This window comes from Prionailurus viverrinus, chromosome A1, assembly GCF_022837055.1.
Source record: "Prionailurus viverrinus isolate Anna chromosome A1, UM_Priviv_1.0, whole genome shotgun sequence".
Taxonomy (NCBI): domain Eukaryota; kingdom Metazoa; phylum Chordata; class Mammalia; order Carnivora; family Felidae; genus Prionailurus; species Prionailurus viverrinus.
The window spans coordinates 230,263,292-230,289,998 of NC_062561.1; the positions used below are offsets into that span (position 1 = coordinate 230,263,292).

At 40.2% G+C, this 26,707-nt stretch overlaps 1 long non-coding RNA gene across 1 annotated transcript; it reads left to right on the plus strand.

The window, feature by feature from the left end:
- The first annotated feature begins 460 nt into the window (after positions 1–460).
- LOC125164723 (uncharacterized) lies at positions 461–3,831 on the plus strand. The gene is made up of 3 exons (XR_007151870.1): positions 461–638; positions 1,816–1,983; positions 3,492–3,831. It is a non-coding gene; the product is annotated as an uncharacterized LOC125164723 (long non-coding RNA).
- Positions 3,832–26,707: the final 22,876 nt, after the last annotated feature.

Here is a 26,707-nt window from a genome sequence, read left to right on the forward strand (position 1 = left end):
TTGTTGACAAATAGCTTATCTTTTGAGTACATAGTTCTCTGGATCAAGAGGAGATGGTTTCAGCCTACAGTATACACTGCATCAGTCAGGAGACAAAAACCACACCACTTATTTAATGGGGAATTCAATAGGAAACACTGTAGGTGAAAAGGCAGAAAGGGAACATGAAAGCTATCACAAAGAGTATGAAATGGAAGCAGCTACCACTTTCAGGGGTTGGAAACAGAAAGAAAAAGTCAGGATTATTGCAGAACTGGATTCTGAGCTGGATTCAGCCCTCTAATGTGGAAGAGGAACTCTCTGTGGATGGAGTGCAAACCTCAATGGTCTGGCACTCGCCCTTGTTCGCCGGTTCCATTGTCTCTGAGGGGACAAAGTGAGTGTTTCCTTTGAAGAGCGCTGAAAAATTACAAACCATTATTGGCTGCTGTCGCTGGCATATCTCCCACTGATGTACCGCAGCACTCTTACTGGAGTGATTTTGCAGGATCAAAATGCAAGCATCACGTATCTTTTTTCTTCTTCCAGTCTCCAGTCTTCTCCTAGAATCCCCAGAGGGAAAGCCCAACTGGGAGTCAGCTGGCAAAAGAGAAAAGATGGTTTGCAGAGTCTCAGTGTCATCAAGTACAGTATAGCAGGTAAAATTCAAGCTGAAAGATCCAGCTTAATGATGAGCATACCTCCTGTTATAAATATTACTGTACATCACTCAGACTGCTAAGCCTTTATGTCTCATGGCATGGCTGGATAAACATCTTTAAAAAAAATTTTTTTTTTCTCATTCAGAGAGGCTGTAAGTGTATTTCAGTTGTAAGGTAAACAGTGAAACAAATATTTGCTGATCAGAAGGGTAGACTGTGCTGGTCTTTAGGGTTATTTCTAATGCATGTCTTTTTCTTCCCTAATTTTTGGGCATAAGGTTGGTTCATGCTCTAACTTTTTGTGATAGAGCCACAAACCCATATCTGACCCATGAGTGGAGACTGGGAATGGTGTGTATCATTTCTGGGGTCTGCCTTTAAGTTTTGACCCAAGGCTCTTAGGAGCACCCTCTTTCCTTCTGTACACCTCAGAATGACCCCCAGAGTTCAAGATAAGGCTGCCTCATTAGCCTAGATCCAGAGGGACTAAGGAGCAAAGTCTCTAGTTAATCACAATACCCATGAAACATGAAAGAGAAGGGAACCATGCTGTGCTTAAGCCAATGAAATCTGGGGGCTGTTTATTAATGCAGCTAATCTACTGCATTTCTGACTGATAATCATTTCTGACTGATAATATCTATGTTTGTTTCAAAACAACTTCTTAGTGATGTACTCTTTCTCTGGTGATAACATGGATGAACTAAACCTTTTAAAGTTTATTTTAAAAATGGTTTATTTTTATTTATTTATTTATTTATTTATTTATTTATTTATTTTTAAGTTTATTTATCTTATTTTGAGAGAGAGAAGGGTGGGGGGACAGAGAGAGGGAAAGAATCCCTGGCGGGTTCCATACTGTCAGCCTGGAGCCCTCCATGGGGTTCAATCCCCCAACGCTGGGATCATGACCTGAGGAGAAATCAAGAGCCAGACGCTCAACCAAATGGGCCACCCAGGTGCCCCTATTCCACTTCTTTTTAAAAAATAAGTTGAGGTAGCTAGTAACTGTAAACTGTAAACAAATAAACAAACTGTAAACAAATGCTAAATGATTGTTGGAGGTCCCAAGAGGATGACCACTGGTTGACCAGCAAGCTGGAAGCAGGCAATCAGAGACACCTCACCCTCTCCCCTGTCCTTGGAATGTACATTCTGCCCATCATTCCCACAGAGAAAGCTGTTTCCAGGGACACAGCCTTGAGACAGTAATGTGTTATTAAGACCATCTGGACTGTGTACATGATTGAACTCCATTAAGGCCTTTATAGAAACTCAAGATTCTCTGCTGATGGGTGTGGAGATCTACTCATCCTGCAGCAATACAAGACAAACCTCATAGGTAAGTTCCCTGGCTTGTTAAACCTCCCACCCTCCTGTCATTCTGGAGTGATCTGCCTCTTTCTTCAATCTCTCCTTGTCCTCAGTGTATGAGGGCCAGTTTCAGATTTCACCTAAGAAATTCCCAAGGTTTTGAACCATCAGTGATCCTTTTTATATGGACAAAATTGATTTGAATTGTAGAGCTGTCTGAACGCCAGAGACCTTCCCCCAGTTTGAATTTTAAGGAAATTAAAATATTTTTGATTTGGCCAAAAAGTACAGTTTAAATAAAATCTTTTTTTTATTTTTATTTATTTTTAAAATTTTTTTCTTAACATTTATTTATTTTTGAGACAGAGAGAGAGAGAGCATGAACAGGGGAGGGTCAGAGAAAGAGGGAGATGCAGGATCTGAAACAGGCTCCAGGCTCTGAGCTGTCAGCACAGAGCCCGACGCGGGGCTTGAACCCATGGACCACGAGATCATGACCTGAGCCGGAGTCTGACGCTCAACCGACTGACCCACCCAGGCGCCCCTTTAAATAAAAACTTAAAGAAATACAAATGCATTTAGTATTTGTAGTCAGCCCAGTGTATCTGTTAGTGGTTGATTGTTAATGTGGTCTTAAAAACTTGCCAAAATCCAAAAGATGTGACAGTGCTAAGCCTAAACAACTGAATAATTCATCATTGAAAATTAAATAATTTTCTCTTTAAAAATTTAAAAGGCATGCATTTGAAAGGCATAACTATGGCTGTAATTTCAAATCTGTATTTTTAAAACAGGGAAGAAAGTAGAATAAAAACTTTATTGTAGGTGACCCTATAAGCTCTCAAATGGAGGTCTGAGCCTTTATTTTCATAGGTTATGCTGGGTATTTTTTAAAAGTAGAGGGGCGCCTGGGTGGCGCAGTCGGTTAAGCGTCCGACTTCAGCCAGGTCACGATCTCGCGGTCCGGGAGTTCGAGCCCCGCGTCGGGCTCTGGGCTGATGGCTCAGAGCCTGGAGCCTGCTTCCGATTCTGTGTCTCCCTCTCTCTCTGCCCCTCCCCCGTTCATGCTCTGTCTCTCTCTGTCCCAAAAATAAATAAAAAACGTTGAAAAAAAATTAAAAAAAAAAATAAAAGTAGATAACATTGTAACCTTTAAAAAGCCATATTTTTAATTACCAGAATAAATCTTAGACCTTATTTCTTTACATTGCTTTCTATTTCTCAAGTCTCATAATCCATTTGAATTGGTGTAGAAGTCAGGTAAAGAAAATCACATCTGTTACTTATCTATTTACTTTCCCCAGCTTGATTGAAATATAATTGTCATATAAAACTGTATACATTTAAGGTGCAGAGCTGGTTGATTTGATACACTTACATACTATAAAATGATTAACACCGGAGTGTAAGCTAATACCTCCATCCTCTCACATAATCACCATTTTTTAATTCATTTTTAAATTGCAGCCTCTACTTAACCTAGACTCCATATTGTCAAAATGAAATAATTGTAAATACCTTTTTTTTGCCCTGAAGTTCAGCCAGATGGCATGCCCCAGGTGTGAAGTTTCAAGCATGATTCTATTCAAATGTCAAAGTTTCCAGAACAAACTCCGCATACCAGCCACACTGTCTTTGCTCCAGACCCGAATTCTCTAGGGGGAGCTTGGATTCCCTCTAGCAAAGTTCATAAGCAACCCTCCATCAAACAGAAGTAGGGATCTCACTGAATCTCTTTCTGCTTTTCAAAAGAATGTGTGGTAAGTGTTTTTTTTGTTTTGTTTTTTTGTTTTTTTGTTTTGTTTTGTTTTGTTTTGCCTACATCCAGGTTAGATAAAAGAGATGTTCTAGGGAATTAAGTGAGAGGCCCCTTCTCAGTCTTGGCAGGTTAAGGTCTCTGCAAGAGGGGAACTATTCCCAAGAAGAGTTTCAGCAACATGGTGCTTAAATGCCATAGGCCGTGAAAGTCAGAACTGAAGTTTCATGATTTCCACTGTGAAAAACACAGAGCCGGATTAATTTAAGATGAAGTATTGGTGGCAGTTAGATTGGGGGGGGGGGGGCAATTTGTGGCAAGAGTCAGTCTTTTGAAGATAAGGATTTATTTGCCAATGATACTACTTTACATTGGTAGAGGTCTGTTAGATTTTCAAAAACATTTTGAGCAGATTGTTATTTTTTCTTCCCCAGAACACAGGAGTTTACTCTCACCATTTCAGGGTATTTGTAAGTGGAAAGCAAGAAACAAACAAACGAACGAGTGAAAAGCACCTTGGCCTTTTAACCCAGAGGCTGGTGCCTGTCCCACTACATTTTGCTCACTAGCTTCTAAATATTGCCCCTTATTAGGTATGTGGTCTATTGTGGGCGTGTGGATACAATCCATTATAATAAAAGAGCATCATTATTAGCTAATCTTATATATATCAACAATTCAGACAGAAGTACAAGACACTTAGTACTTGTTTTAATTAGAGTCATTTTTTATCCTCATATCCATTTTTTTGTGTGAATATTTTATCTCCTCATATTGGATTTACTAGATATTATTTCTCTCTCTTTGCCTTACTAAGCTCAGGGCCTAGGGGTTAGACTTTACTCCAGGTAAGAAAGCAGGGAAGCGTGTGATCTTCCTGATTCTTTGGGGAAGATAGGAATGAGGGGTACTTTATCTCTAATAAACTTTTAGTCATTCATATTTTTTTCACTGTGCTGGGACACAGGCAATGGTAGTGATGTCCATTCCAGCAGGATAAAGCTGATGTGCTATTAACAAAGACACTGTCCTTTTATACCCTTTAAAAAAAAAAAAATTATTTATTTATTTTGAGAGAGAGGGAGGGAGAGAGAGAGCAGGGGAAGGGCAGAGAGAGAGAGAGAGAGAGAGAGAGAGAGAGGGAGAGGGAGAGAATCCCAAGCAGGCTCCGAGCCCATCTTGGGGCTTGATCTCACGAACCTGGAGAGATTGTGACCTGAGCAAAAGTCAAGAGTCAGACACTGAGCCACCCAGGCACCCCTGTTCTTTTTTACTCTTTTACTCAAAGTCTCTTTCCCTACATGGAATGAAAGAGGAAGAAAATCCTGCTTTGCTATAACCACCTTTCAATTTGCATCTTTCATCCTGTTCCTATGCCAAATCCATCTCTACTGGAAAAGGAAAAAAGAAAAGAAGAAAAGAAAAAAAAAGATATCTGTAAGTGGTTAAGACTTGTAGCACACAAAGCCAAAAACGTAGCATTGAAAGCTATGACTTCATACTGACATGTGCATCTAATGGCAAGGGGAACATAGGTGATTTGATCAGATCTGATCAAACAGGTCATTTGAAAATCAAACTAAAATTGTCCTCTATATCCAAAAGCCCCAAGGGATTATCAGTTAGCAATCTCATCTCCTCCCATAAAGTAGAACATAGTATAATATCTCATCTTATGGCCAATATGTTTAATGAAACATATTAGATATTTTAGGTTAAAACTTATTATGAGTAATCACCTTCTGGCTGCATAACTTGTGTCAATCAGCAAAACAGCCCTCGAGTAGATTGAGTGGCTATAAAATCCAAATAAAATCTCCACACTTTGTCCAACAATATGAAAATCAGGTCTGTGAACAGTGTGAGGACAGCGTACATAAAGCCTCCAGGGACTTGGAATACAATTGGAGCTCTAACAGTATTAGCATTTTAGTAACAAATGATATGCAGAGAAGGCTGGTTTCAAAAGACACGCTTAGGACTTCAGAGAACCAGTCCTGTGAGCGCCATTGGTATGATCTTCCTTTCAAATGCCACCCTAGCCTTTGATTGCCAACTTTGCTTTGACTCTGAACAGTATCAGTCTATAAAAGCCTAAAGGTTAGCTTTCCACTGGAGGAGTGTGTAAAGGAAGTGCAAGAGCGAAGCTGAAATCATAAAAAGAAAGCAGTGCAGCATGTCATGGGATTGCTGAAACTCTAAGGCACAAAATTAATCAGAGCCCATCCTTCTTCCCTTCCTAAAAGGCTGCAGGAATAGGAGACAAAGGAAAGGCTTCCCTTCCCTTCCCCCATTGCTTACCCTTTAATAGGCCACTCTCAGAGTTCTTCAAATGCCAGACAGAAGGTTAAGGAGACCTCTAGTCAAAATGCAAAATAGCTCTTACCCCGGAGGTATTTTGTGGTGAAAGGATTGAAACCCAGCCACAAGGAAGTTAATCTTAAAACCCTTTCAACAGAAGGTAAGGAAGAATCCTTGATTTTTCCTCTCTTTGATAGGGAGTAGCATCATTTAACTATGGAATCCTAAACTGTGTAATTTATTTTCAGGATTTTTGAAAAATCCTGGTCTTTGAGAAGTCCATGGTATGAGGGAGGATCCAGCAAGAGCCGCTGGATGGTAATATCATATCTTCCATTCAGGTAAAAGAGTATAATGGTAATAATAATAAAACTTAGTATTTTAAAATATAGCCTTAAACCAATTTACCATATATTAGTACCATATGCATTTTCCGTCATCCTTAATTAAACCAAATAAGCCAATTTAATTTTAACTAACATTAAAACAACTCCTTGACTAATAATGAATGGAGTTCGTAATTATAAAAGAATAATAATAGCTTATATTTACTTTGCATTTACTCATTTGTTATGTGTTAACTCCATGAGTTTTGCTCATCTGAATTCCCTTCATTCATATTAAGTGCCCTTCGGGGTTGGTCCATTACTATCTGTGTTCGTAGATAAAAAGATTTAAGCAGAAAATTAAGGAGCTTGCCCAGAGACATATAGCTCAAAGCTGGTAGGACGGTATGAATCCGGCAGGTGACCCCAAGAGCCCAACCCGCTGACCACTACATTGGGGCATCTCTGGTACAATGAGTCCCTCCCATGGACTAGATGCCCAGAGGATGTTTAGCCTCTTTCCCTTCTGAAGAACTCTGTGAGGGAAGCATTCCCACTAAACCTGAGTTTGTAGATTGCATCCTTAAATGTAAATAACAAGCTAAAGAAGTTGCATTCAAATTGATAGTTGCATGCAGATCAAATGATCTGTATTGTTCAAGATTATCTTTTTTTAAATAAGACAAAATTCCGTGTGTATTGAAAACAAGGGAACAGAGGTCAATTTTCATCTCAGATGTTTTGAAATACTTCGTAGGGCCTAGATAAGTAGTGAATAACCTTTGAGGCTAGTTACACACCAAGTATACACAGCGGCCTGGAAAAACTACACCCTCACTCACTTTACACAAATATTTTGTTGAGCCAAGTAGGATAGAAAGAGCCATCAGATTCACCAGGGAAACTCACTAAATTTCAGATTTCTTGGTCTCTGCTCTCAGACTCTTGGGCACGGGTGAGCTGACATATTAACTTTCAACAAATATCCTACTCATGTTAGTGGAAAATGTTTGTGATTCATAATAAATGCAAACATGACATATACTGTACCTCAGCCCCAAACCTTCTCAAGTCCACCCATGGACTTTCCCCCTTTGGGATGGCCAATATGGCTCTGAGTCTCTTGGGAGCCTTCCAGCCTATAGGGGTCTAACTGGGATGTCATCACTGGAAATCGTAGTCAGAGAAGTGCCTGAGACGTGCCCACGCTTGCATGGACAGGCCACAGAAGAATTGCAGCTAGCAATAGTGATGAAAAAGAAAACAAATATGTGGCGGTGTAGCAAAAATTGTAAAATCACCGAGGAAATGTAAATGTTATCATTATGCCTGCTATTGTTATAGTAAGTATTATTTGGTAGAGGAAGGACATTTCCTCATTGTGTTTAGATGCAACAGGAATTTATATTTCCTCTTTGTGTGGCTCATTTCATACAGCAGTTTTGAGTCATAAAAAGGGGAAAGCAGTTTTCACGATGAAAATGTTAATAATGGGGAGAAGCGTATACATTATAACTGGAGATGGTTTCAGGACTCCTGCCACACCTGAGTGCTGTCTAACTTACAAAGTCCCACTCTGACAACCCTGCTCGGGAGACTCCTGTAAGCTGTCCCCTGCTCCATCAAGGCCACTGGGTAGTGTGGGGAGTGGGGACATGTTGTACCTCCGGGAAGTGCATTCTAGTGCGTGAAAAGAACAGGGGATCTCAGCAGAGCTACCTAAGCACAAAGCCCAAGTTCCTGAGGTCTGGCATCAGTGCATGGCATATGGATGGACCATGCCTTTCCTGAGGCCGCTCATTTCCTTCCAGGTTCCCATGAATGTAATCTCCCATTTCCTTTCTTTTTTCTTTTTTCTTTTCTTTTTTTTTTTTTATGTAGGCTTCTCGTCCAGTGCAGGGCCCCATATAGGGCTTGAACCCATGACCCTGAGATCAAGAACTGCGCTGAGATGGAGTCCAATTCTCAATCAACTGAGCCACCCAGGCGGCCCATGAACTCCCATTTCTTAATGTTTCTGGTCATGCTCTCTGTTCCTTGCAATCAGAAGGGCCCAGCAGTGTTTATTTTCTAAAATGGGAATGATTATTTTGGAGACATGAGTCTTGGATAGAGAAAAGAGATGCACTGCCTCTCCTTGTATGGAGAGGTGGGTGTGGAAAAGGCACACAGGGCAGATTAAATGAACTAAGTGCCCCCATTCTTTCCTCCTTCTGACATGACAATTTCTTCTCCTGTCACTAAAGAGGTGGAGACCAGTGTCACTCCTCTTGATTCTGGGCTGGCCTTCTAAGTTGTTTGCACTTTGTCCCTTGACATGAGAACTTGTCATGGCTAGCCCGCAGAAGGGTGACAAAGCATGAGGGGCAGACTGAGTCGCCCAACAGCCAGCCAGCCGTCCTATGCACAAAACCAGCCAAGATAAGCAGAACCACTTGGTCTCATTGCAGCGGACACCACGCTCATTAGTAACAAACCGCCATTGTTTAAGCTAGTGATGTTTTGTATTGTTGGTTCTCTACCATGACTGTGGCAATAAATAACTGATACAGCATAAAATGGATGCGGATGAAGACAACAGTGAAAATATTTGCCTGTTTGGGGTGAAGTAGAGGATGGTGTAGATTTATACTTGAAAATTAATTGCTTTACTCCTCTAGTATGAATATACACAATTAGTGAGTTTAACAACATCAGTTGAAGTAGATTACATCTAATTTTAATTTAGTGTTCCTGGAGCTTCAAATCTTAGAGTCTTTTTAAAAAGAGATTACATATTATCTGTTAATTACATCTGTTGGGATTTATCACTTGCTTAGGTTCTCTGCCTCAGTATCAACAAAACATTTTTACTAGGAACTTTTTATTCATTTTCCTAGTCACTTGAAAAGAACCTCTTGGTGTCCATTTTTTCACTTTCGTTAAAACCTACTACCCCCATTTTTTCCATATGTTATGTCACTAGGAATCCATGCAGAAAAAAATGGCACACACAAATTAGGATACTTGGGATACTTTGAAGACAGTTGAACAAGTGCACCATCTACATAGGTCTGGGTGAGCTAACCCACAAGGTCATACACAGAATGTAGTACTGGATGGAAATAGCAGGGCTGATGATACTCAAGGTAGAAAGAGTAAGGTGATTGGTTTCTGCAACCTGAAAGGAGAGAGCCCTTTACAGAACCTGCAGGTGTAGAGTTGTGAGGATAAAAATCCCAAGGTTACTCCTCTTTTCTAATCTATGTCTTGGGATCTCTTTTATCCAAAGCCAATTTGTGGACAAAGTAGGCCATTGAGGCAGTTGATGTAGGGAGGCTTCAGAAACCAAAGCGAAGGTTGGAGATTAATCTGGAAAAGCCAATGTGAGCATGACGGCACATATGCCTCTCATATTTTACCAATGATCCTCCTTTCTAAATAACAAAGGAGGGCTTCCTGGCAACCTTGGATACTAGATGTACTGGCTTTTGAATCATCACTGCCCAGGAGTCAGATTATTAACATTATGCATTGAAAAACTTATATTATGCCTTTTGTTGTCAAAACACCTCCTATCTCCCTAAGAATCAGTCTCAGGCACAACTCCTGCTCCCTGACCTATGTAACCTGCCAGCAATAGAGACCGATGCTAAAAACTTGCCATCACATACCAGCCACTTGGCAGTAAATTGATTACACTGTGTTCTTATGCTTCTTCTATGCTGGAATCAACAGTCACTAATCTCTACTAGAATCAACATGTTTCTAGCTATCAGTTTGTCTTGTTGGCTGGCACCACTATTGAAGGGCTTAAAAGGAGTGATTCATTGGGACAGTATCATGGTTAATATTACCTTAAACCAAGGGGCTCACTAAATTTCAAAGGAGATGGGCAGTGGGCACAGGGTGGTAGAATCTACTGGTCTTGCTACACCATCCAAAAGCTACTGGAAATACACTCCCTTTTTGAAGGCATTGCTGAGGTGAAATGTTGGAGGAGATACCTTACTTGGTGGGTTGCCATCTTCCAAGATGCAGTACGAGTCTGACATCAAAAACTAGTATTTCAAGCTGTGCCTAGTAAAGATTGAATACATGGGTCTGCACACCAAGGTGTAGAAATAGGAGTGGCACAACTTCCCATCACTCCCAGTGAGCCACTTGGGAAATTTCAACCTCCTGTCTTCAAAATTAAGTTACTTACCAGGTGACTGTGAAGTGAGGAAAGGGATATACTCCCTTAATTTTTGAGGATCACCTGAAATTGACTTTATACTGATTCTGTTCCTAAAATATCCAGAATGGTCAGTCAGTTGGGTTAGGGGTATAGAAGGCCAAGTAAATAATGGACTTTTTTTGAGATTCCCCTCACAGTGGATACGTTTGGCTCCTGAACACTTCTAATAGTTATTTTTCCAGTTTCTGAATGCATAGTTTGGTACAAACACACTCAGCAAAAAGCAGACACCTCATACTGGTTCTCTGATAGGTGGAGTCAGAGCTATTATAGTAGAACCCGTTTAATGGAAAATGCTAGATATATCTCTACCTAGAAAACTAGTTAACCAAAAGCAATACTGCTTTCCTAGAGGGTCTGCAGAAATTGTCACTTTTAAGGACCTGAAGGATGCAGGGAGAGTGATTTCTGCCACATTCTTATTCTAATAACCTGCCTGGTCTATGCCAAAAATATATGATCTTAGAGAATGACAATGGGTTAGCATCAACTTTATCATGCAGCAACTCCAATTGCAAATGGTGCTTCAGATGTGTTTTCTTTACTAGAGCAAATAAACATAGTTTTTGTTACCTAGTATGCAATTATTGATCTAGAGAACTTCTTTTTTTTTTCTCTATACCTTTTAGAAAGACCACCAAGAGTGGGCTTTCAGTATTCTGGCTGTTCACTGATCTACCTTGTAGGTATTCCAACTTCCAGCCTTCTGTCATTATCTAGTCTTCAAGGACCCCTATTGTCTCCCTGTTCCATAAACTATCATGCTAATCCACTCTATTGATAATATCTTGCAATTGGACCTGATTATCAGGAAGAAGTTATTTTTAGCAGCTAGATATAGCAATCCCACATATGCATATTTTAACACTTTTAGAAGAGAGACATATTCCAGAGGACACGAAACAAATCCCTTGAAAATTCAAAGTCCTGCTACCTTAGTTAAATTTTGAAAGTTCCAGTGGTTCAAGTATGTTGAACAAGCCATTGAATCTGATCAAGATGCAACAGGAAAGATAAGCCATTATATCTGGTCTGTCCTAAAAGCAAGAAAGAGGAATATTACATAATAGGGCGCTGTAAGTGATAGGTGGCATATTCCTCCTTCTTGTGTGCTGCTTTGACCCATTTATAAACAACGCAAAACACTGACAATTGTATGCGAGTTCCTGTGCAAGGGAAGAATCTACAGTGGGCCCAACCTGTCAAGCAAGTTGCTTTGCCATTTGAAATACTTGTGCCAGACAAGGATGTTTTACGGAGACTTTGGGACCTTCAGGATTTTAGAGAAAAGTTATACTATTTTTTTTCTTTTGCAGATAATATTCTCCTTTGAAGAAGAGCTTCTGGGTTGCTTTGTGCTGTATTCTGCCAACACAGAATAGGTCTGTGCAGAATGCCTAGCCTTGACCCAGAGCTATAAGCCTCTCTGTGCTGGAAGCTGAGCTATCCCAGCCTGAGTGGCAGGGCCCGGGCTGTGGACGGATTGGTGACTGCAGGGCCGCCACCGACAGTGAAGCTTCTTGTACTCCCGCTTTTAGGTAATTTGGCCTTAAAACTACCTGGGGTATTGTCTGTCTGTCGGGGAATTGCCCTCGGCAGGCCCCCCTGGGAAAAGAACCGTTAGGGAAGAAAATAAGGTTCCGCAAGAAATTGTGCGGCCTTCCTTTTAGCCCTTGCCATCCTCTATGGAGACTCCTCTACTTATAGGAAGGATAGCCTCGCACCTTTGCCAGCAAAGAGGGCCTGTAGAGGAGAGACGTATGGATTTTGAAAGCCTCACTCTGGCAACTAAGGAGTGTACCTCTGGGCACAGGTGACTTCAACCCCTAGGCCCACCTGGCCCCCCGGAGGCATTCCAGATGATGACTGAACCTAGTCGGTTAAGCTACAGAATGGTCCATTAATTCCTAGGTGCACTGTCTCTCTGAGAATGTGTGAGGCATGGGTTTCTAAGGCTTTTTCGGCCCCTTCCTGGCACCTTGGACTGAGGCAGACACATTGTTCTTCTGGCCTCATGTGGTTAGAAGGTCATGTCCCTGTAACTGTTCCACTTGAGGTGTTGAGGAATGGAGGGCCTTTCACGAGAACAGCAAAGCAAATGCTTTATAGACTATAGATAATTATAGATAAGCACAGATGCATAATGGAATAATGTAAGAAATTAATCTATAATCAAAGGGTATGCGGGAAAGTTAGGAGAAAATCACCATGTTATTTCTTAAAGGTTGTTTACACATAGGAACATTGTCAAAATCAGGTAATGTTAGGAAAACATAGATGACGTACGCCGCAAGGAAACCACTAGCAAATACAATGCCACGTTTGCTACAATAAATCGGCCAGTTCAACCCACTGCGGTTGTCTGTGTCCATTTTTATTTTAGTTCTGGTTTTTTATTTTAGTTTTTTATTTTCTGGTTTTTTATTTTAGTTTTGTTTTATTTTCACCAATGCCGTTCTTCCTTCGGGAACCCCTGCTTGCTGGAGCTGGTCTCCGGCATCTCTGTGCACCTCTTCTGCTGGGGTTTTCCAGAGATAGTATACAGCATCTTTATCCATGCCTGATGGATGCATCCGGCAGCATTGGATCTATGCGGTCACAGAGACTAGGTAGTGCGGCAGCTGGTACCCCAACCGGTTCCTGTTGCAAAGCCCTTTCCATGTCTTTCTTGAAAGGCTCATCCTTCTGTGTCCTTTACTAAAAGGGTTGGAGCAGTATTCCTAAATTCTCCCAATGATGGAGATTTGGGTGTGCGGTCCTCGAAGGACCATGATATTCCATTTCAGTGGAGGACATCAACCATCTGCTTCTGAGCTCTTGATCATTTTTTTTAATTATAAAGTGAAGAGATGCCATATTTTGCTGTTTGTTTGTTATGCCCCTGGGAACATCATGATATGTATTTCAGTATAGCCTGAGGTTGTGTGCTATGATTTTATTTACTTTCTTGCTCAATTTTTTTGACATAAAATTGCTGTTTTAAACTTACTTAGTTTTCTATGTACCTATTCTATTTATTTTATATAAAATTTACCATATGCCTATTTGTGTTTTTTTTTTTCTCACATATATTCAAACATAGTACCTAATCTATTGAAGCCGTTTTTCCCTTTGGAGATGTACTCCTTGGCACAAGCTTCTCTCCTGATTCCATCTAGACTGGCTTCTCTTTTGAAATGTAAAGTTATTATCCTGAAACTCTTCTTTGCCACTTTGGTTTGTTACATCCCTCGTTTGAAGGATTATCAGTCTCCCATTTTTTTGACTTGTCCCTCTTCATCTGATGTGTAATATGACACGCATAGCATGTAAATATTTTGCATGTTTGATTGATGTAGTCTCTATCAGTTTTCTCAATTTTTGAAACAACGATTTCTAGAAAAGGCCTGGGGAGTCTGATATATCTATTAGGGAATTTTCTATCAGTTTCTCTGTCTTCAGACACAGAGCTCATCTACACTTTGCTTGGAACTGAATGCTTCCAAAAGGCAAATCAGCTTGTTTTACTCCAGTTCTGGCCTCTGGATGTACCTCAGGTTTCTTATCCCTGAAGAGTTTACCACTTTCTCAGCTTGCTGCCTTTCAAATACTTGCTGAAATCTTTTGTTCACTAGTGCCTTTGCTCCCATTCTTTCTGTTTCTGAGGATTTATGTATCGTAACTTTTTGACTATCATTTTAGAAGACTTTTGACAGCCAGAAGATAAGTAGGTATGGGATATCTGCTATGTATAACTAGAATTTTTATAGATTTTCTTCTAAACTTCACACAATTATCAAGGTATACATTTTCCCATCTCTAAAGAGGGGTGCTTCACACAACATCGTAATGATGAATAATGAGCCCAAGCTCACAGAATGTTCATGGTGAAAGAGACAAACAGGCCAATTTCCTGTGAGTAATTAATAGCAAACTGGGAGAAAAACACATATATTCTGACCTGTTCTTTCTTCCTTTCTTTTTAAAGTTTTTAATGTTTATTTATATTTTAGAGAGAGAGAGAGTGTGTGTGTGTGAGCGGTAGAGTGGCAGAGAGAGAGGGAGACACAGAATCCGAAGCAGGCTCCAGGCTCTGAGCTGTCAGCACAGAGCCCTAAGTGGCGCTCGAACGCCACAAACTGTGAGATCATGACCTGAATTGAAGTCGGATGCTTAACCGACTGAGCCACCCAGGCACCCCTGACCTGTTCTTTCTAATCTTTATACATTCTTACTCTGATCAAACATTTTTTGGGACCAGCTATTACACTATGTGCCAAGGATAAGAGTTTGGATAAGAAATTATATGTGTGTTGGGGGAGAGCTGTCTATTGGGCTGTAAGTCAGTGGTGAAGAGGGACATTTGAAATTTCTCAAAGCATATTAAATATTATAACTTTGTATTTGCAAAACTTTAAAGTGATAGTTTTAGGGGCGCCTGCGTGGCTCAGTCGGTTAAGCATCCGACTTCAGTTCAGGTCATGATCTCACACTTTGTGGGTTCGAGCCCCACTTTGGGCTCTGTGCTGACAGCTGGGAGCCTGGAGCCTGCTTCAGATTCTGTGCCTCCCTCTCTCTCTGCCCCTGCCCCATTCATGCTCTGTGTGTGTGTGTGTCTCTCTCTCTCTCAAAAAAGGAATACACAATAAAAAATAAATTTAAAAAATGATAGTTTTCATAATACGGAAAGTAAAGCTAGACAGAAATATTTTTTTCTGGCTGGGAGACACAGTGTAATGATTTGTAAGTGCAATCTTCATTAGAGTTATCAGAATATCCAGGCGTTGCTGGAGGAGGGCTGAGATGTCTAATTTATCACAAAAAAGGTAGATAGAAATGTTGAGAAACAGCGCGATATACAATGTTTAGGTTTTTAAAAATCACTCTTCTGTTCCTCTCTTTAAATAGCTTGTGCTGACACGTAATCATTTTGGCTAGGCAAAGAGTTCTTGGTCTGAAATAAATGTGGTTTTCCAGTGCCTAATATACCCTTGAGTGTCCTACACTGTTTTCTCTCAAGCGTTCGACAATGTGATGCCAGGTTCTTGCCACAGGATGCTCATTACTAATCACAGATTGTTTTCGTTTCTAGTTAACTTCAGAACAACTTCCCGACACAGTTACCTTGCATTTCAGCAAATTGGTGCGTTTTGTTTTCATTCTCTTTGGGAGTTGTGTTGCTTCCACTGAATTAGTGTTCCCTGTGAGCCGCAGAAATGGGAAGAACATCTAAAAATGTCTTCATAAGTAAAGTCCCTTTTTACACACACTTCCTGAACCCTCAGTGCGATGGGCCCTGCTCCTTTCTCTTGGCTTTTAACGGCTCCTTTAAGTACCATTGAATATTCCCCAGAGAGAAGTATCTCAGGCTCTTGTGATCCAATTATATATAGGTACTCATGTGCAATGTCAGGTGAAGTACTATGGGAACTTTGTATTAAATTTAGGGTCCAGAATATAATCTTTGCTAAAGAGTAAGCAAAGAAGGTGATACAGCTAGAAGTATTTTTTTTTTTATTATGATTGGACACAGACTAAATGTTTACCTGTATTATTTGTATTGGAAAATAGTTAGAAAATGCTAATTCAGCAGGCATTAAAATGATTTGTGCTTTTATTTGTGATTTCTATACTGAGGTTTAAACAATTCAGAATGTCTTATGTCTCAGTAAATCAATTATACCTATCTATAGCTGTATAAAATTTACTTATATATATAATTTGCTTTGACAACACACTTTATGCTATTTTTCAAATGGTATAACATTTGAAATTTTAATTTTTAAGCTGTTACATTGTACTTTTGATAAAGTTAACTAGGTCAAAGAGGTACCTAAACTCTGTTATATACATCAATAAGGACATATTCAAATTAACTGATTTTTTTAAAGTTTATTTCTTTATTTTGAGAAGGAGGAGGGGTGCAGAGAGAGAGAATCCCAAGCAGGCTCTGCACTGGCAGCTCAGAACCCGATGTGGGGCTCAGAGTGGGGTTCAAACTCATGAACTATGAGATCATGACCTAAGCAGAAATCAAGAGTCCACGCTTAACCACTGAGCCACCCAGGCCCCCAAATTAACTAATATCTGAGATAGCTTTTGGTACATAGCTTTATTTACAAATTGGGTAGAGCTTATAATCCAAAAAATTGAGAGAATACTAGGGACAATGGGGAATTGTTTAGAACTAAACCCAAACTCCCATTTTAATGACTCTTGTGGAACATTTATTGTGGTTTATAATTCTTGTACCTATGTGAGACCTCTTTTCCTGTTTTCAAAGTCAGGTGAGGCATGATTTGGAGCATATCTCTATAAGGATTGATTTTCATAATTTATTAAAATTTGATTTTAGGAGGTCAGCCTAAAAATGAATGCAGCCTAGAAGTCCAAATGTTCCATCTGGATTTGTCTGAAAAATGATATTGTTGATTATAATGCAAAAATTCTCAAAACATATATTGTGGTGAAGAAATGAACAACACATATTCATTTTTATCTTTCAACACAATGCCATGCTATTAAATGAAAAAGCAGTACTAAGTAGCTTTGAAACTATCCTCTGAGTAACCCGATTTATTTTTTGGAGTCTCTAAAGAAGCATTAGAAAAGAGTGAAATTAACTTTGAAATAAAATATGGTACAGTAATATTCTCCATGCTCTTAGGTCAAAACGTCTGCATCTTGGGAGACCAAAACAGGGAAGTGACATTCATCCTGGCATTTTGTAATATCAGAGCCTGCCAGAAACACCACCAGGGGTGCCTCTGCTGACACCATTTTGGTGGGTCTGGCTGGTGGTGACTCCCTAATAAATGTGTCAGGGTGATTAATGAACTCATCATTTTATCAAGATCAGGTTTTTTGGTCTAAGTAGCTACGGATGATCAAAGTGGTAATTTAAAGTTTTTTATTATGTGATTGGATAATTCCCATAAATTTTCAGTGATATCTGGAATTTTAACAATAGCACAAACTTTTGAAAACAACTTATTTTTTAAACCAAATATCCTCAATATTATCTTTATAAAATAAAAAAAAACTTTTTGTTATTTTTAATGTTTACTTATTTATTTGAGAGAGAGAGCACAAGCAGGGGAGGGGCAGAGAAAGCAGGAGACACAGAATCCAAAGCACGCTCCAGGCTCTGAGCTGTCAGAACAGAGCCTGATGCAGGGCTCGAACTCACGAACCGTGAGATCATGACCTGAGCCGAAGTTAGACGCTTAACCAACTGAGCCACCCAGGCGCCCTCCTCCCACCAAAAAAAAATTCTTTAAGATTTGTAAAAGCTTTGAAGAAATACTTCTGTCCCATTTCCATTCTATGGGTGATTTAGAAACAAAGTAAACATGAAGACTGGGGAAACTTATACAATTAATTTAGACAGAGCTTATCGTTGTCTGTAAATGTGATCTGTTGGCCGCGGAGCCGTTCGCTGTGTCTCACCATCAGCAGGACCCTCGCTACTCCTTACTTCTCAATCCTGAGGACAAAACTCCAGGCGAGTGACTGCCTTGCTCGTTGGTTTCCTGATAGTGTCTCCCAATGGAAAGTGACAGCAGAAGAAAGGCAGTGGGGGCAGGAAGACATGTTACCTAGCTTCCGGACAGTGCCAGTGGCTTTGTCACAGGCAGAGCCACCACATGGCCACCGCAAGTGCCTCTGGTTGCAGAAGTGCCAACAAAAGTGGCTGTAGCTTCTCAGTCTGAAAGATCCAGCTCATTTGAAAACCCATTGGATTCAAACATTTAAAAAAAAGCGGCCAGGTACCTCGTTCCTTGCAGTCATCGATATTTGCCTCTGTCAGGGATCATTAAAAAAAAAAAAAAAAAAAAGCAGTCCTTAAAAATAATAATCAAACATCAGGGGTGGCTCAGTCGGTTAAGCCTCTAACTCTTGGTTTCAGCTCAGGTCTTGATCTCACAGTTTGTGAGTTCGAGTCTTGCATCGGCTCTTCACTGATAGCTCTGAGCCTACTCGGTTGGGATCCTTTCCCTCTCTCTGCCCTTCCCCTTGCTTGCTCTCTCTCTCTCTCTCAAAATAAATAAACTTAAAACAATTAAAAAATATAATCAAACATCAAAACCCACAACAAGACCGATTCCTTTTTAATTTACATATTTCCTATAAGGATGGGGAAAATTGGTTAAAATAAAGGATTCTTGTCAGTGGACTATTTTTTACAATATTAAATTAGCTTTAGCCCCCCTTGAGCATATAGCCTGGTATCTCTCCACCTGCCCCTTATTTTCTGCTTTCAATGGGAAAATTACAGGGTCGCCTGGGTGGCTCAGTCACTTACGCATCTGACTTCGGCTCAGGTCACAATCTCACGGCTGTAAGTTCAAGCCCTGCATTGGGCCATGTGCTGCCAACTCGGAGCCTGAAGGCTGTTTCAGATTCTGTGTCTCCCTCTCTCTCTCTCCCCCTCCCCTGCTCATGCTCTGTTTCTCTCTCTCTAAAAAATGAACAAACATTTAAAAAAAAAAAAAAAAGAATGGGAAAATTACAGGAACTCTATGCATATGGAACAGAGTGAGATCAGTGGCAATCCAATCCTCCTTCATATCATGAGATGGGTGGAATTTAAACCATCCTAGAACTAATGTTTCCATAATACTCTATAGGTTGTCAATTGAAGGATTTTAAAGTGAAAGTTTCTAAAACATTTTAAGCACACAGAGTGAACTGAAATACTAAGCTTCTCAGAAGGTGAGGGTAGGCAAAGTTCTAGAATTTTTAAGACTAAATGCAATGTAAGTAAAAATAAAAAAGAAAAAACAAAAAAAAAGAAAGAAAAGAAAAGAAAAAAAAAAGCTAAAATCTATATTAGCTCCCTATTGCTACTCTGGTAAAGTGCTACAAACGTAGAGGCTTAAAATAATACAAATTTATTATCTTAAAGTTCTTTTTTAAAAAGTTTTATTTATTTTGAGAGAGAGAGAGCACATGTGAGTGGAAAGAGAGAGTCCCAAGCAGGCTCTGTGCTGTCAGCACAGAGCCCGGTACAGGGCTTGAACTCACCAACCATGAGATCTCACCTGAGCTGAAATCAAGAGTTGGATGCGTAACTGACTGAGCCACCCAGGCGCCCCTATTTTCTTAAAGTTCTATAGGTCAGACGTCAAACTTAGTTTCACTAGGCTAAACTTGAGGTGTTGGCAGACTTGAGTTTTTTCTGGGTGCTTTAGGAGGGTAAGAGACTTTCTGGCCTTTTCTGGCCTTTTGAGGCCACATGCCTTCCTTGGCTGGTGGCCTCTCCCTCCATCTTCAAAACAAGTAGCGGGGCATATTCTCTTTTCTCTGACCTCCTCCTTCCCTCTTATAAGCATTGTTGGGATGACATTGGCCACCAGATAGTCCAGGATGATTTCCCATCTCAGGATACTTGCTTACTCGCATCTGCAATTTCCCTTTTGCCACATAAAGTAACATCCTCATAGGATCCAGGAATTAGAATGTGGAAATAGTAAGGTTTTTTGTTATGTTTTCTCGAAAGCATAATATGTTAACCGAATTTTGAACCAAATAATAATAAAAACATTTTAAAAATATTAAATTTTCAGGTCCTTGGTAGCAACTGATTATTCACTTTTGTTTAAACTTTTCCATATTTTATGTTTTTATATGTTATGCATGATATATTGGTTAGTAATATGTGATTTTTAAGGGAATTTATGTGTATAATGGGCCCATTCTTGTGACATGATCACTCACTTTACACCTAGGGGAAACTCCATCTGTAGATCAACACAGTTGTAACCCTAGAAATTCATTAGATGGCACCACCTCTTGGATTATAAGCAGAACAGAACAAAACAAAACAAAACACTCTCTTCATTTTAGCTTCATATATTCACTTACGGTGACCTAACGTATACTGTGGTAGCAAACCTCACAATGATCTGTATAAACACAGTATATAATAAATACATTTATTCCTTGCTCATATCAAGTTCATTACTGGCCAAGAGAGTTGATCTAGAGCTGTAATCTACTGCTTTGGTACAGTGGCACCTTCATTCCAGTATTTGCTTCCTTTGATGTTACTGAATGTTTGTGTCCCCCCCACACACACCCCGAATTTCAAATGTGGAAGCCCTAAAACCCCAGTGTGGATTTGGAAATAGGGGCTTCGGGAGGTGGCTAGGTTTAGATGAGGTCATGAGGGACAGACCCCCCGATGGGCTTAGTGCCCCTGTAAGAAGAGGAGGGGAGACCAGAGCTGCCTTTCTCTGCCATTTGAGAACACAGCAAGAAGGTGACTGTCATCACGCCAGGAAGAACATCCTTGCCAAGAATACGATCATGCTGGCCCTCTTATCTTGGACTTTCCAGCTTCTAAAACCATGAGAAATGTTTGTTTGTTTGAAACACCCTGTCTGTGGTATTCTGTTATAGTAGCCCAAGCTGGCCAAGGCGCCTGGTCACTGGAGCAGTGAAAAAGAACACAGGGGACTGTATCCTGGTACCTCCCTTCTGTTCCTTTTCCTATCAGTAGACCCAGCCAAATGGGCATTCTTTGCTGAAGGTGGGCAAGGGAGTGAAATACTCTATGCTGAGAATTCAAGGAAAACAGATACAGGGAGCACTGCTCATGTTGCCATATTTTCTCAGATCGAAAAGGTCAAAGCCAGCATCACAGTAACAACCTTCCATAGCTTTCCAGGGCTATGGAAATGGAAAATCCTGTCAAAAGGTCACTGGTGAGAATGAAAATAGCTTGTATAGAAAAGATAATGCCTGTATTAGTTTCCTGTGGCTGCCCTAACAAATGACCACAAACTTGGTGGCTTAACACAGCAGAAACTCATTCTCTCAGAGTTCCAGAGACCAGAAGTCTGAAATCAAGGTATCGGAAGGCTCACATTTCCTCCAAAGGCTCTGGGGTGAATTTTTCCTTGTCCCTCTTAGGCCTGGTAGTTCCAATGTTCTTTGGCTTGTGGCTGCATAACTCTGCCTCTGTCTTCACAGGGATTTTTTCTCTGTGTGTTTCTCTTCTCTCTTCTCTTACTATGACACTGGCTATTGTAATAAGGACCTACTCAGATATTCTGAAATGATCTTATCTGGAGATTTTTAATTTAATCTAATTGTATCTACAAAGACCCTTTTCCACAATAAGGTCACATCCATAGGTTTTGGGTGGACATATGTTTTTTTTTGGCAGCGGGGGTGGTAACGTCATTTAATTCACTATAGTTACAAAACCAAGGGCTTTTAAAACAATGTTACAGGAACATTGGTCATCAATAGGTCAAGCCATGGTCATCAATTACCATTATTTCATATACTGAACAGATGTATTAGATTGCCAGCCTCTGTTTTATAGGAGAATTACATAACAAATTTCCCCTTCCTCAGTTATACATGTACAAATAAATGATTACTGGGCTCCCAGAGATGAGACACTGCCATCAGTCATCTCTTTGTACCAGAGACTGTCCAGACATAAACCTCTGAGAGTCCAAACTGAGAAAAAAGTTGAAAGTATTAGCACTATTTTAAGAAAACTTTTTGAACTCCATTCATAAGGCACCAGGCTAGGTACTCAGGACATAGTAAAAAATGAGAATCTTTCTCTTCCACGTCTACTTAAAAAAATTGTTAGAGACATGACTTTGTTATGTAACTATGTTTAAAAAATAAAGGAAAAAAAAACCAGTGATATTCAAAATCAAACAAGAGAGGGTCCATCATTTATTTCCTGTTTTTGAAAAAGGACCAAATATAATTTATCCTGAGAACTCTAAGAGATTTGAGAAAATTATTAGAAAATATTTACTTTATCCTAAATATAGAAGAAAACTGTTTATACTAGTGACAGCAAAATTACTAAAGACTTTGAACTTGTTACATTTTTTTTCATTTCAGACTAGCAAAAACTCTTTTTTTTCTCTCTTAGTGACTAAATTAACTTCACAAGTTGGAGAAGTAAAAGTGACATTCCTAATTAGTCTGCCAGGTTTCTATCCCCAAACTAGGCTTATAGGTTAGGTAAATTTGAAACAAATGTATTTATATCACAATATGATTCCATCAACAAATTACCAAGAAACGAAATGTATAGTGCTGATGAAATATCTGAAAAATGTGTGAATCATCCAAACAAGTCTTATTTTGCCTTCTAGATATTGGTCACAATATTCTTTTTTTTTTTTAAATCTTAATTACCATTCAGATCTCTCCATTCTCACTTGTGAAAAGGTAAAGGTAAATACCAAGAAATATATGTAAGTCACAGGACTATGTATTGTCCTGTGAAAGGCTAAGGAACATTTTAGCCAATCTTAGGGTCTCCAATTGACAGGAACTACCCTGGGGTTTCCTAAGGACATGGGGTTCTTAGGGTTCTGGGCTCATGAAGATTTTACTTTAGACTTTTCCTACTAATTCAGTAGAGCAGATAGCAACTGGCTTTACCCTTAGCCCCACACTCTGTGACTTGGCTACTTCTGGACTTCCAGCACCTACTTCTTTTTGTCTGAAGACTTTCTGTGGCTGTGGAAGAACCCTTTGGAATGCACGCATCTGGCTGGATGTGTTATAGGCAAAGCCCTTAAGCAATGATGAACAGGAGATAGTGTGTGACTATCCTGGCTCTCTCACTCTCCCGATGGGATGGCCCTGTCTCCCATGTTTCCTCAGTGGGATTAAGCTCTGGTGAGCCACAGTAGGAGCTGGCTTTAAACCATCTACTTTATTGGCTTTCTCCTTCTTTGTCTGATTTTGCTTGTTTCCTTTTTAGTGTTTTCTTTACCTTCCAAATAACTGACATGCTCTCAAAACCTTATTTTAGGGACTACTTTTGGAGAATCCAAAAAGAGCCATGAAGGGAGCCCCGACTCTTCTCTAAGAACAGAGGCCCAATTTTGCCTGGAATTTTAAATCATGGGGTTTGACAGGTAACTCAGGTTGGAGGGACATTATTTAAATTAGTAATAGGATTTTCTCTCTGGATTGAAAATTTGGTCTGAGAATCAGACACTTAGAATTTTAGAGCTGCAAGGTGTAGTCAAATCTTTTTATTGTATGCTCATGGAAATTGTTTTCTAGGGAAGCCAGGGGTATAAAATAGTTAGCGACAAGTCAGCATAAGAACTGAGGAGAATTAACTTAAAACATATAATTTGGTGTATATGGTAGCACTCTTTTTTTTTTTTTTTTTTTTGAGAGACAAAGAAAGCACACTAGCAGGGGAGGGGCAGAGAGTGGGAGAGAGATAATCCCAACCAGGCTCCATACTGTTAGCATGGAGCCCGATGTGGGCTTGAATTCATGAACCCTGTGAGATCAGGACCTAGGCCAAAATCAAGAGTCAGTGCTTAACTGACTGAGCCACGCAGGTGCCCCTATAATAGCATTTTTAATAGATACTATTCATATAGCTTTCTCCCCAGTTTTGTTTCTAGTACCTTCAAGGGTGTATGTGTGTATGTGTCTGTGTGCAAACTGTCAATATTTAAAGGTTGGACCTCACAGGCCAAATAATTAAAGTATTCAACCAAATTTTCCCCAGATACCCATGTCTAACAACTATACTTGAAAGTTCATCAGATGTCCACGTTTAACATTTCAGCGCAACAGGCTGACCCAATCATCTGACCGAGCCCCACGTCCTGTTATGTTTCTCGTTGCTCTCTGCTTAGTATCTGTCCCTACTGCCATTGCCTAGGTAAGGCCACGGTTAAGCCTCTAATAAGTCCTCTTGCTCTCCATCTCACCTCTCTAAGCGATGCTGCACACAGCAGCCAGGGGTCAAATTTCAAGGGGTCAAATTCATGATATTTAGTTGCTTAATACCCTTCACTGATTGTCCAGACTCAAGACAAAACATCAAATGCCTTAGTGTGGAAGTCAGAAGGTTTCTCTCTCTCTCTCTCTCTCTCTCTCTCTCTCTCTCTCTCTCATTTTTCTCTTTGTGAGTTAATATAAGGTATGTGTGATGGATTAAATGGTTCCGAAGGAGGGACAAATGGATGAAACAGAAGAAGTGCTAATTGCAAGAGAGATATTTGAGAAAAAGTCCTAACAGAATGAGTCCTGGAAGATGGCAATTCTCACTCACCTTCAGTGTCTTATACATACTGTTCAAAATGCCTGAGAAAGGATCCACCCTTGCATCACCCAGACGATTCTAACTCATTACTCCTTGTCTCAGAGTTGAATGTTCTCTTCCCAGGAAACCCTTTCTGACGTTCAAAATGTACCTGTGCCCTCAACCTTGTGTGCACCACGTCACATGTGCTTATATGTTATAATTTTATGCTGACTTCTCTGTGTGTCCCACTGTGAGCTCTCTATCCTACCGTGCTGGAAGCCGAGCTCTCCCAGCCTGATGGCACGGCCCAGGCTGTGGACTGATAGGTGACTGCAAGGCGGCCTGCTGACAGTGAAGCTTCTTGTACTCCCACTTTTAGGTAATTTGGCCTGAATAAAAGCACCTGGGGTATTGTCTGTTGGGGAATTGACCTCAGCAGGCCTCCTGGGAAAAGAACCATTAGGGAAGAAAATAAGGTTCCGAGAGAAATTGAGCGGCCTTACATTTAGCCCTTGCCATGTTTTATGGAGACTCCTCTGCTTACAGGAAGGATAACCTCATGCATTCACCAGCAGAAGTGGCCAACAAAGGAGAGACATATGGATTTGAAAGCCCTACTCCGGCAACTAAGGAGTGTATCTCTGGGCACAGGTGACTTCAACCCCTAGGCCCACCTGGCCCTCCAGAGGCATTCCAGATGATGACTGAACCTAGTTGGTTAAGGTACAGAATGTTTCATTAATTCCTAGGTGCACTGTCTCTCTGAGAATGTGTGAGGCATGGGTTTCTAAGGCTTTTTCAGCCCCTTCCTGGCACCTCGGACCGAGGCAGACACATTGTTCTTCTGGCCTCATGTGGTTAGGAGGTCATGTCCCAGTAACTCTTCCACTTGAGGTGTTGAGAAATGGAGGGCCTTTCATGCGAACAGCAAAGCAAATGCTTTATAGACTATAGATAATTATAGATAAACGCAGATGCATAATGGAATAATGTAAGAAATTAATCAATAATCAAAGAGTATGCAGGAACGTTATGAGAAAATCACCATGTTATTTCTTAAAGGTTGATTACACATAGGAACATTTTTAAAATTAGGTAATGTTAGAAAAACACGGATGACGTATGGTACAAGGAAATCACTAGCAAATATAATGCCACGTTTGCTACAATAAATTGGCCAGATCAACTCACAGCAGTTGTCTGTGTCCATTTTTATTTTAGTTTTTTATTTTCTAGTTTTTTATTTTAGTTTTCTTTTATTTTCACCGATGCCGTCCTTCCTCGGGAACCCCTGGGCCTGGTGGAGCTGGACTCTGGAACTACCTGTAAGGACCAGGCTCTTCTCAGTATATGACCAGTGTGTGGTACATGGTAGATACAAAGTAAGTGTAGTTGTTAATTAAATTCATACAGTAGGTAATAGAAAAGATGCATCTGCTTGGTGATAGTAAGTGGTGGTGAGGAGTGCTTCTCATAAATTTAACCTACAAGGTAAAGATTGGCAATAAATGGTAGGATAGAGAGGGAGGAACATACATTTAAAAAAAAAAAAAACAGTGAAAATAGATTTTCCAATCTTTCCAATATGGCTTCCTGGTCATATTGCTAGTATCCTGTCTCTGTTCCAAGAAAATCCCATTAAAAGAAATTTTGACTGTAGCAGAACGAGCCTTAGGAAGTGGGGCAGTTCCTTTTCGAATTATACTGTTCAAAGCTTAATTATGAAAAGCAATTGTCCTCGGGAAAGGCAGCCGAGCTAGCTCAGCTGTCCTAACATGGTCTTTTGACCCCAGCCTCAGTGCAATTGCTTGGAACGTGTTGGTTTCTAATTACTGGCCATAGAAACAGGCATTAGATGTCGATGAGAGTTGCCAAGAATTGCTGTACACAACAGAAACCCAGATTCTTCCCCAGTGGTCAGCGCCCAGCAGCTGGGCTCAATTTTTCTATTTCAAGTTAGTAATGCCTGTAATTGCTGTGTGATTCTACGTGTGATTCTTCTTCCTTGTCAGAATCTCCATTTACGGCTCCCATCAGAACCCTGAAGCTAGTAAATTCATGGGGATTGTTCCCATGGTTTGTTTTGAAGTGGCAAGAATTATGAAAGCAATTCAGACTCTCTTTCTG